Source organism: Manis javanica, chromosome 11 (genome assembly GCF_040802235.1).
Source record: "Manis javanica isolate MJ-LG chromosome 11, MJ_LKY, whole genome shotgun sequence".
Lineage (NCBI taxonomy): Eukaryota > Metazoa > Chordata > Mammalia > Pholidota > Manidae > Manis > Manis javanica.
Genome location: NC_133166.1, coordinates 75,869,269 through 75,877,753, shown reverse-complemented (window position 1 = coordinate 75,877,753; position 8,485 = coordinate 75,869,269). Strand labels below are relative to the sequence as shown.

The window sequence follows — 8,485 nt, the reverse complement described above, 5'->3', positions numbered from 1 at the left end:
TATTTAAAAATTACTTAAGCATTTTATCAGGAATGTTAATTTCTTCCCAGAAGGAAGTTAAGAAATACTTCATGCAAAAAGTTCTATACAGACCAGGTTTAGGAAAATTTTCCTTTCAGGCAGCAATCTTGCAAAGCAACTTTCTTTCCTTTAATTTCTTTTAGAGAAAATTTAAAAAATCATTCTGACACCATCTCATACTCAATCCTAAAACCAGATGAAAATGAGCAATGTTTTCTTACTTCCTAGAAAAAAGTTGTGTGATACAAGATTTCTATACCTGACAATGAACTATTCATATGTAAGGGCAAACTAAAAATATTTTTGTTATGCAAGGGTTCTAAATGTATCCCACTTTATTCTTTGTGGACAACTAATTCAAGGACGGACTCTAGCAAAACAAAAATTAGATTGCAATAAAATTTTTAGGAAGAGGGAAGCAAACTATGTAAGAATTATGGTAAGTGATCAATTAAATAAAATTTAGGGTTAAATAGGTGATGATGTTATTGTGAAGTGTAAAATAAGTGCTAAGAAAGGCTCTGTTAAGAAATAGCAGCAGCACCACTCCCTCCATTCTCTTCTGTGAGGTTCATTCATTCAGTCTCTGTTGTTCGAAGCTTGGCACAAGGCAGTAGGTAGGTAAGTGGCCCATAAGTCTTCTACCTGATGGACTGAATTTTTTTCACATACTGATCTTAGCTTATAGCAACAGTACCAAAGACTGAGATATTCTCAACTGATTCCTAAACATGGCACTCCTTAGAAGTAACCCTAAAAAGACAATTAGTAAATAAAGCAAGAGATTATAGTACGATACACATATGAGAATGACCAGCATCTTAGAATTTTACCCTCCTAATCTCAAAGTACAGGGCAATCAATGGTCAACTCCAAAATGCCTTCCTAAAAGAAGTTAGAGGAATTGCCTGACACACTGGGCAATCCATACATGATTTTTTGAAAAGAATTAAATGGAAACAACCAATTTAGCTGATTTACCTTTCCACTGCAATAATTTATAAGAGTATGTTTGGTAAGTAATGGGCAGCCAGAGTTAGTGATTGTAAAAGCTCTTATTCACCTCATTTGTTAGAAGTGACAGTTAGAACTCCACCTTTGTAGGATTGCTCTACTCCTAAACTGCAAGTTTGTAACAAAATTTGGCAGCAGAGCAGGTGGGAGGGGCCTGGGAACATCCCACAGCCTGGGGGAGGAGGTCACATGCCCAGCCCCAGCGGTGCAGCCTCAGTCCCTCCCTGGGAGCCACCCCTACTGCCTACAGCCCAGTCTCCTGCTCCAGACTCTCAAGCTAAAGGGACTTTGAAAGTCAGAGGACCCACTGGAAGGCAGCAATGGCTGGGAGTTACCAATCGGTAACTATAAATCTATCCTTCTGCATAACGTTGAAAATGTTAAGCTAGCTAGCTCCTCATTCTTGAGACACACACAAACTCTTGTCTCTCTCCCCCGACCCCCGCTCTGGGACCACAACCCATCTCAAACATTCTGCAGGACCGAAGGCTACACAGACAGAGGCAACAGGTGACCTGAGCCCTTGCGCTCCTAGCAACCAACAACGAAGTTAGTTGGACTTGAGCGGGCGCAGTAGAAAGCCAGAGCCCTAGTTCTGCCCGTTTCCTCTCCCTCGGGCCTCTCCTCGGAAGACCCGACAAGGTTGCATTGCGAGGGCGGCAGAAGCGCCGAGCCACGGTCCGTCGGGCCTGGATCTGCGTTTTCTGACAAGTGAGACATGCCTGGAGTTTCTTGCTGTGCCTGACTCCGTCCGCCTGTTCTGATACTTCAGTCTTTATACGCCCGGTGCCGAAGTCAGGGTCCGGCCGGGCCGGGGCCGGAGCGGGGCGCGCTGGGGACCGGGTGGCGGGGGTGGTGGGTGGAACGGGGCCGGAGGGCGGGGAGAGGGGACGGGGAAGCCGGGGTGTGGGGGGGACCCAGGGGGAAGGGGCGGGACCCGCGGGCGGGGCGGGTGGGTGCTGGGAGACCCAGGAGCGGAAAGAGGGAAGGGGGGCAGCCGTGGGGGCACAGGAGGGCGAGGTGAGGGGAGCCCGAGGGGGCCGGGGGCCGGAGGGCGGGCGGGGACGCGGAAACCGAGTGGGGGGCGGGAGGGCGAACGAGGGCGGGGTACCCGCGGAGAGCGGGGCGGCGACGCGGGCTGTTCCGCGCCTCCCCAGCGCGCGTCGCTCCTCGGAAGGAATGAGAGGAATGAGCCGAGGTCGCCATCAGCCGCCCCCTCCCCAGCAGGACCATAATCTCCTCTTTGTGCCTCCCCAGGCCCAGCCGGTTGTCATTCCTGTCCCTCTTCCAGGTCCCAGGCGCCCGGCCCCAGCCGGCTGTGAAGCCCCCGAGCCCCCGGGCGCCCGGGGTGGCGGCGCTTCCCACGCGCCCCGCCGGGGGCCCGGCCTCGGAGCCGCTCCCGCCGCCCGCCGCCCCGCTCCGCCCCCAGAGGAGACGCGCTTGGGCCCCTGGAAAGCGAAAGCGGCTCCGCTCAAAGGAAAGAAAGCCGCAGCGACGACTGAATCCTTGCTGAGGCCCCGGGGGTCGGAATTGGCTCTCTCTCGCAGAGCTACTTCGAAGCGGGCCAAAATTCCAGGGGTAGGACTAGAAACGGAGCTCGGCTGAACTTAGATCCACATACCCCGAGATGATTACTGGGCTGCAGTGTTCTGTAGGACGCTGCAGGGTAAAATGTAGAATAAGAAAGGCCTTTAAGAGAGAAGGAAAAACAGAGATTCAGAGAAGGGTGGGGAAAACTAACTAGTCAGTAAAAATGAGAAAGTTCCCTGCACACTGTGTATATGCCCGGAACCTCCTAAACGGCTCAAATGCCAGGTCGGCTTTAATCTCGCCCCGGTTGGATAGTCTGATGCAGATAATGCTATCACTCCCATGTTCCAGAAGAGGACACGAAGCACAGCAGTATTAAACGAATTTGGGACGGAATGGAGGTTTGAGTCAGAAGTCCAGCTCCAGGGCTGGACGGAACTCCCCTTAGTACTGTTCCTTTTTTGTTTCTCAAAACGAGGCTAGTTGGCAGGCCCTTGGGAATTTACCTGGTTTCACGTCAACTCTAGCGCCAGTGCTTAGATAAATCACTTAATCTGAGTCCCAGTTTCTTTATGAGGAATGAGGTCGATAATTGTTGACTTTTCAGGAATGTTGTACAAATCAAATGAGATCATGTATTTACATGTAGTTTGCAAAGTAGAAGGCACTTACCAAATATAAAATACTGTCACATTGTCCTAGTCCAGCCCTGGGGCAGAGGTCTTAAAAATATCTCCTGAGAAGGGCATTCATCTACCCTCAGAGACACTTCTCCTTCACCACCACCATTTGTTGTACAGACATGGAAAAAGCCCCTATTCCAGATGGGCCTCCTTCCCCTTGAACAGACTTCTTTGTTCAATATTTGAATGTACTACTGAATTTAGGTTGCTTCCCACAGGTATTTCCTTATAACTAGAAACAAAGTACTAGACATCGTGTTGGTTCTGTGGTTAAAAGCCTGGTCTTGGAGGAGAGTAAGGGGAGTCCAAGTCCAGTTTCCTTTTGAAGCCTTGGGGCTGAGCTTGGGAAGGCACCAATTACCTCTTCATCCACTGCCCAGGTCAGCCTCCACAGCTGTGGTTGAGGGGCAGAGGGCTGTCTCAGGCCCACCCCTGCTTTTCAAATGCTGCATGGGGGACTGTCTGAGAAAATCAGTCAGATAAACTCAGTGGAGGTCCTCCAGGAAAGGAAAAAGAGGCATGCAAGGCCCTGCACAAGCTGGTATATTATTAGTCCACTAAGGCTGCTGCAACAGTGGGCCACACACTGGGAGACTTCAACAATAGAAATTTACTTTCTCATAGTTCTGGAGGCTGGAAGTCCAAGGTCAAGGTTTTAGCAGGATTGGTTCCTTCCAAAGGTTTTGAGAAAAGGCTCTGTTAAAGGCCTCTCTCCTTGGCTTGTAGAAGGTCTCCTTCTCCTGTGGATAAGGTCTTCTCTCCATATATGTCTACGTCCTAATCTCTTCTTCTAAGGACACCAGTGATAATGGATTATCTGCTACCACCCTAATGACCTCATTTTAACTTAACTACCTCTTTAAAGATGTTTCCCCCACCCCTAATTATAGTCACATTTTAAGGTACTGGGGGTTAAGACTCAGATACATGAATATGGGGGGACACATTTCAGCCCATAAAGCTGGCAAGGAAACAGGGTATATCCTCTGCAACACAGCTGAAAGTAAATGCTTCACTAGAACCAGCACATAAAGTGCTGACTCTATACAATAGACTGTTGCTGGAAGAAATGCCTTTTGCAAGGCCTGCTGTGGCCTGGGTGCAGAGGTATCTTTCAGTTGCATGTTGACATTGCTCCACCCACGGTAGGAAGCCTGTTGTAGTAGTCACTATTAGATAAGATTGCCGCTTGTGGCCTAGTACAAGAATCTGTGGCGGAAGAAGATGCATACCAGAATTTTTGTTAAGGCCTGAGAGGCAGGAAAAATTTGTTAAGTGGTATGCATTTTTCCATGAAAATGTGAACTCAGAAATTGAGATTTCAAATTTTACATACCATATTTCCTTTTTTGCTCTGATAACCAGGAAACTCAGATCCAAATTTGTCAGCCAGTCTTGGTGGCCATAGAAGATTCTGTGACCCGTGCATCTCCACACCATCTTGGATCATGGTTTTCCAATCCTACCCATATTTTCTCTAGCCCTGATTCTATATTTATATTTTCTCATTATTATGCAATAGATCTTCTAGATACGATATGCACCCCCTTGTGGAACATGGGAAGTAATATAAACTTGTAAAATAAATTAATTTTTCTACATCCCTCTAACTGGGACCAATAATAAACATCATCTAAGGAAAAGTTGCCTGTGCTGTGTGCCTGACTCCTCCATATACATGTGAAGACACTAACAGGAATTCAATAAGAATTAATGATATAGCAGCTCTAGCGAACTTTAAGCTACTTCAGAAGCAGTGAATTTATCAATAAAACCACAACCACCAAGGAAGTTAATAGTCTTCTGAAACCAAGTAACAGCTCAGCTGTTGATGTCTTCTGCAAATCCTGCCCCTCCTTGCTCCTTGCCCCCCTCCCCCTCCAGTGCCAGCACTGTTGCTTTATTTTCACAAATGGTTTTCTGGTGTTTGCCTTCCCTGCCATAACTTACAAAATTGCCCCTTGGGATCCTAAATGCAGAATACCTAGTTGGCAAAGCCAAATCCAAATGAACAGAGCAATATTGTTTATTATCATGATTAGATACATTAAAATATCTGCTTTTGTCTCATAATGAACTACAGGAGAGTAAAGTACTGCTGTCCAAATAGTTTCAATTAAGGTGGCAGGAGATCAGACACCGCAAGGGCTGGTGCCACCTGAAGCTAAATTATCACTTACTATACATAGTGAGCAGCCAATGTCCAGAAGCCAGCATCAAGCTCCTTGCTAACATGAACAATGGCCATCTGTCCCCAAAAAGCCAGGCAGCATGACCTTCAGTTCCAGACGTTGCTAGCATCGCTCTTTGCCCTTTCCCAGGATGAGGGATGAGAGATGGAGCTGCTCTAATGATTTTCTGTTATTAGCAATAACAAAACCAAAGTGTTTGCCTCTATTTTTATTACGTATTTTCTCCTTAAAGAAAAAAAAAAGGTAGACAAAGAGTCAACAGGAACCTGGACAGCAAGTTAAAGCTTAGAGATGTGCAATTCCATTTCCTTAGAAGGGAGATGTATGCATGTAATTAATATGCAATCAAAGAGCAAAGCAGAGTACATGCATTAAACCAGGAATTCCTTCATGTTTTATTAATCTAAGCTACATGAAAATATCTAGCTGGAACAAAAGCCACAGCTCAAAACCTAGACCTCTAAATTTCTGTTGATAAACATCAAATTGCTCTACATTCTGTGGCTACTATTGTTGGCGTAGAGAAAGTAAACAATAATAGAGGTAGGTGAGAACAAATCACTACAAAGATACAACTTTTCCAGTGAAGGGTTTGTAATCTAGATTGACTCATTAAATCCTTATGTGAATTGAATGCATCCCCCCATTTGTCTCCCGCATTCTTTTCTGTGTCTGTCATGCAAGGAATTGTGAGCATGATCAGAACAAAAAGGGGCAAAAAAAGGTAAGTGTCTGCTTCTCAGTGGGAATCCATCATTTGACAGAGAGTAAAATAACCATGTCCAAGATCAACAAAACCAGACATTATAAAATGTTTCTTCAAGCTTGAGTGGTTCTCACAATATCAAGCAAATATGTACATCGTGTGTTATTTTTGTAAAGAATCCCATTTTTCCATAACCTTTTACTTAGCTCTCAGGATTTAAAAAAAGAAGAGTAAGTGCTTTCCCAACAACTTGTTTTAATAGAAATATTTAAAGAAATAGTAAACACACACAGAGTTGTTAGTGTATCTCTTAGCATGAATTAGAGCATGAGGGAAAAACTACTGGCCATGGCTTACGCCATACAGACTGTTCACGATCGGCCTCACAGGAGTCTGGCGGGTTGGGTGGCCTCGGGTCATTCAGCAGCTCTGCCCTTGAGGGCCCTTAGTCTCCATCCTGCTGTTCCACCATCTTCTGTGGATCGGCTTTTCATTCTACTATTTGTCAGCTCAGAGTCCAGAGTTGGGTAACAAAGGTTCAGGTATCATATCTCCTCCATGGCATAGCAGCAAGAAAGGACTGAGACCCACATTTTGTCCTTGCTGGGCTCCCTCTGTATTCGGGAAGGGAAGCCCTCTGTAGATCTCTCCTGGCATCTTATCAGCAGAACTGGATCTTTTGACTGTCTGTAGACCAATCACTAGTGACAATGAAAACATGTTTAGGCCAATCATGATTCACTCCCTGAAAGAATCTCCTGAGAATTGCCAGGGAAAGATATTGGCCAATGGCTGTTGTGAAGGCAAAGAACATGGTCCATCCCACTGGGCCAGGTCCCAGCCTCCTCCACATTCCGCAAAAACTCTGCCATCACATAGAATTTCCTTGGCTCTTGTCAAGAATAGCCCATGTACAACAGCTGCACACCGGATAGGGTATTATATTCAAAATCTGTTTCCTTTCTGTCTTTCCAGGTGTTTTCCTGCCATTTTTCATTCTTCTGTTGTTCTAGCTTTGGAATTTTACTTCTGGTAGCCTGAGTCTCACAACTGTCTCTGAGCATTCATTCCTATTGCCTCCCTTCTTTAAACAACCTTGCCTTTCTATGTCTGCTGATCTACTTCTTTTCCATTAAAAATTCAAAAATTCAGGTGAGTCTGCTTATAGTTTCTATAATCAGGTTTGTGTTGTCAGTGCTGTGACATAGTCTCTGCTGGGGCAGGTTTTCTCAACCACAGCACTACTGGAATTTGGAGCCAGGCGGTTCTTGTTGGCACCTGGCCTGTGCACTGCAGGATGTTCATGGCACCCCTGGCCTCTACTTACTAGATGTCTGCAACACCATTCCAGGTGTGACAACAGACAGTGTCACCAGACAGGGCCAGGTGTCTCTGGGGAGCAAAGTCACCCGCAGTCAGAGCTGATAATGGAAGGGTTCTTCAGTGACAACACAGATGCAGACAGAAGGACAGGAGAAGGGTTCCCTCAAGGCTCTTGTTATTTATCTTCCATGAGCATTAGATGCATTTCCTTGGACAACCCAATCCTCTTGAGAAGAAAGGGCTCCTCCAGATTGCTGGCTCACCACTGGCTGCTGTCCACCTCTCCCCAACGGCAGGGCCCAGGTCCTGGTCTCCTGGGCAAGCCTGGTTGAGGCAGGACACACTCAGTCTGTAGCACCCCCCTGCTCTGTGGCTCTTCTTGCATGTCCAGTCCTGACTGAACGTCATCAGAAAACTGTTGGTTTCCTTAAAAAAAAGAAAGAAAGGCAGCCGTATCTGCCTAGAGAGGCTGATAGTGAAGGGAGAGTCTCCTGTGGGAAGAGCAGAGGGATCTTGAGGCCCAGAGAGGTGTCCTCTGCTTCCACTTGCAAGAACAGAAAACAAAAACTAAGTTAAACCAACAGAGCATTTATTATCACACATAACATCTATAAGTGGAACAGTTCTAGGGTCACCTGGCAGCCAAGTCTTTGTAATCAAGAATCTTTCCACTCTCCCTGGAGTTTGTTGTTTGGGGGCTTATTGATTGACTCAGGGTCTTAGGATGGCTGCAGTTTATCCTTACATGATGGCATAAAGAGGTAGGAAAATGAGGACATGCTCTAGTGTTTTCTTTTGAAAAGCAGAAAACCCTTTTACAGAGGATCACTACTCAGCAATCTTCCTTTCACACCCAGTTGGCCAGAATTGTATCACATGCTTATGCTCTACCCATCACTGGCAATGGGAGATGAGGCCAGCAGGAATGGCTTGAGCCAATCAAGACTCACCCCAGCAGCAAGGCCAGGTCTTCCCCAAGCATAAGGACAGGAGAAGGAGTAGACAAGCAACTGTGG

At 46.3% G+C, this 8,485-nt stretch overlaps 1 long non-coding RNA gene across 1 annotated transcript; it reads left to right on the top strand.

Annotated features, from left to right (window-relative positions):
* Positions 1-1,265: 1,265 nt before the first annotated feature.
* LOC140844287 (uncharacterized) lies at positions 1,266-4,871 on the top strand. Its single transcript, XR_012122445.1, has 3 exons — positions 1,266-1,746; positions 2,327-2,613; positions 4,614-4,871. It is a non-coding gene; the product is annotated as an uncharacterized lncRNA (long non-coding RNA).
* Positions 4,872-8,485: the final 3,614 nt, after the last annotated feature.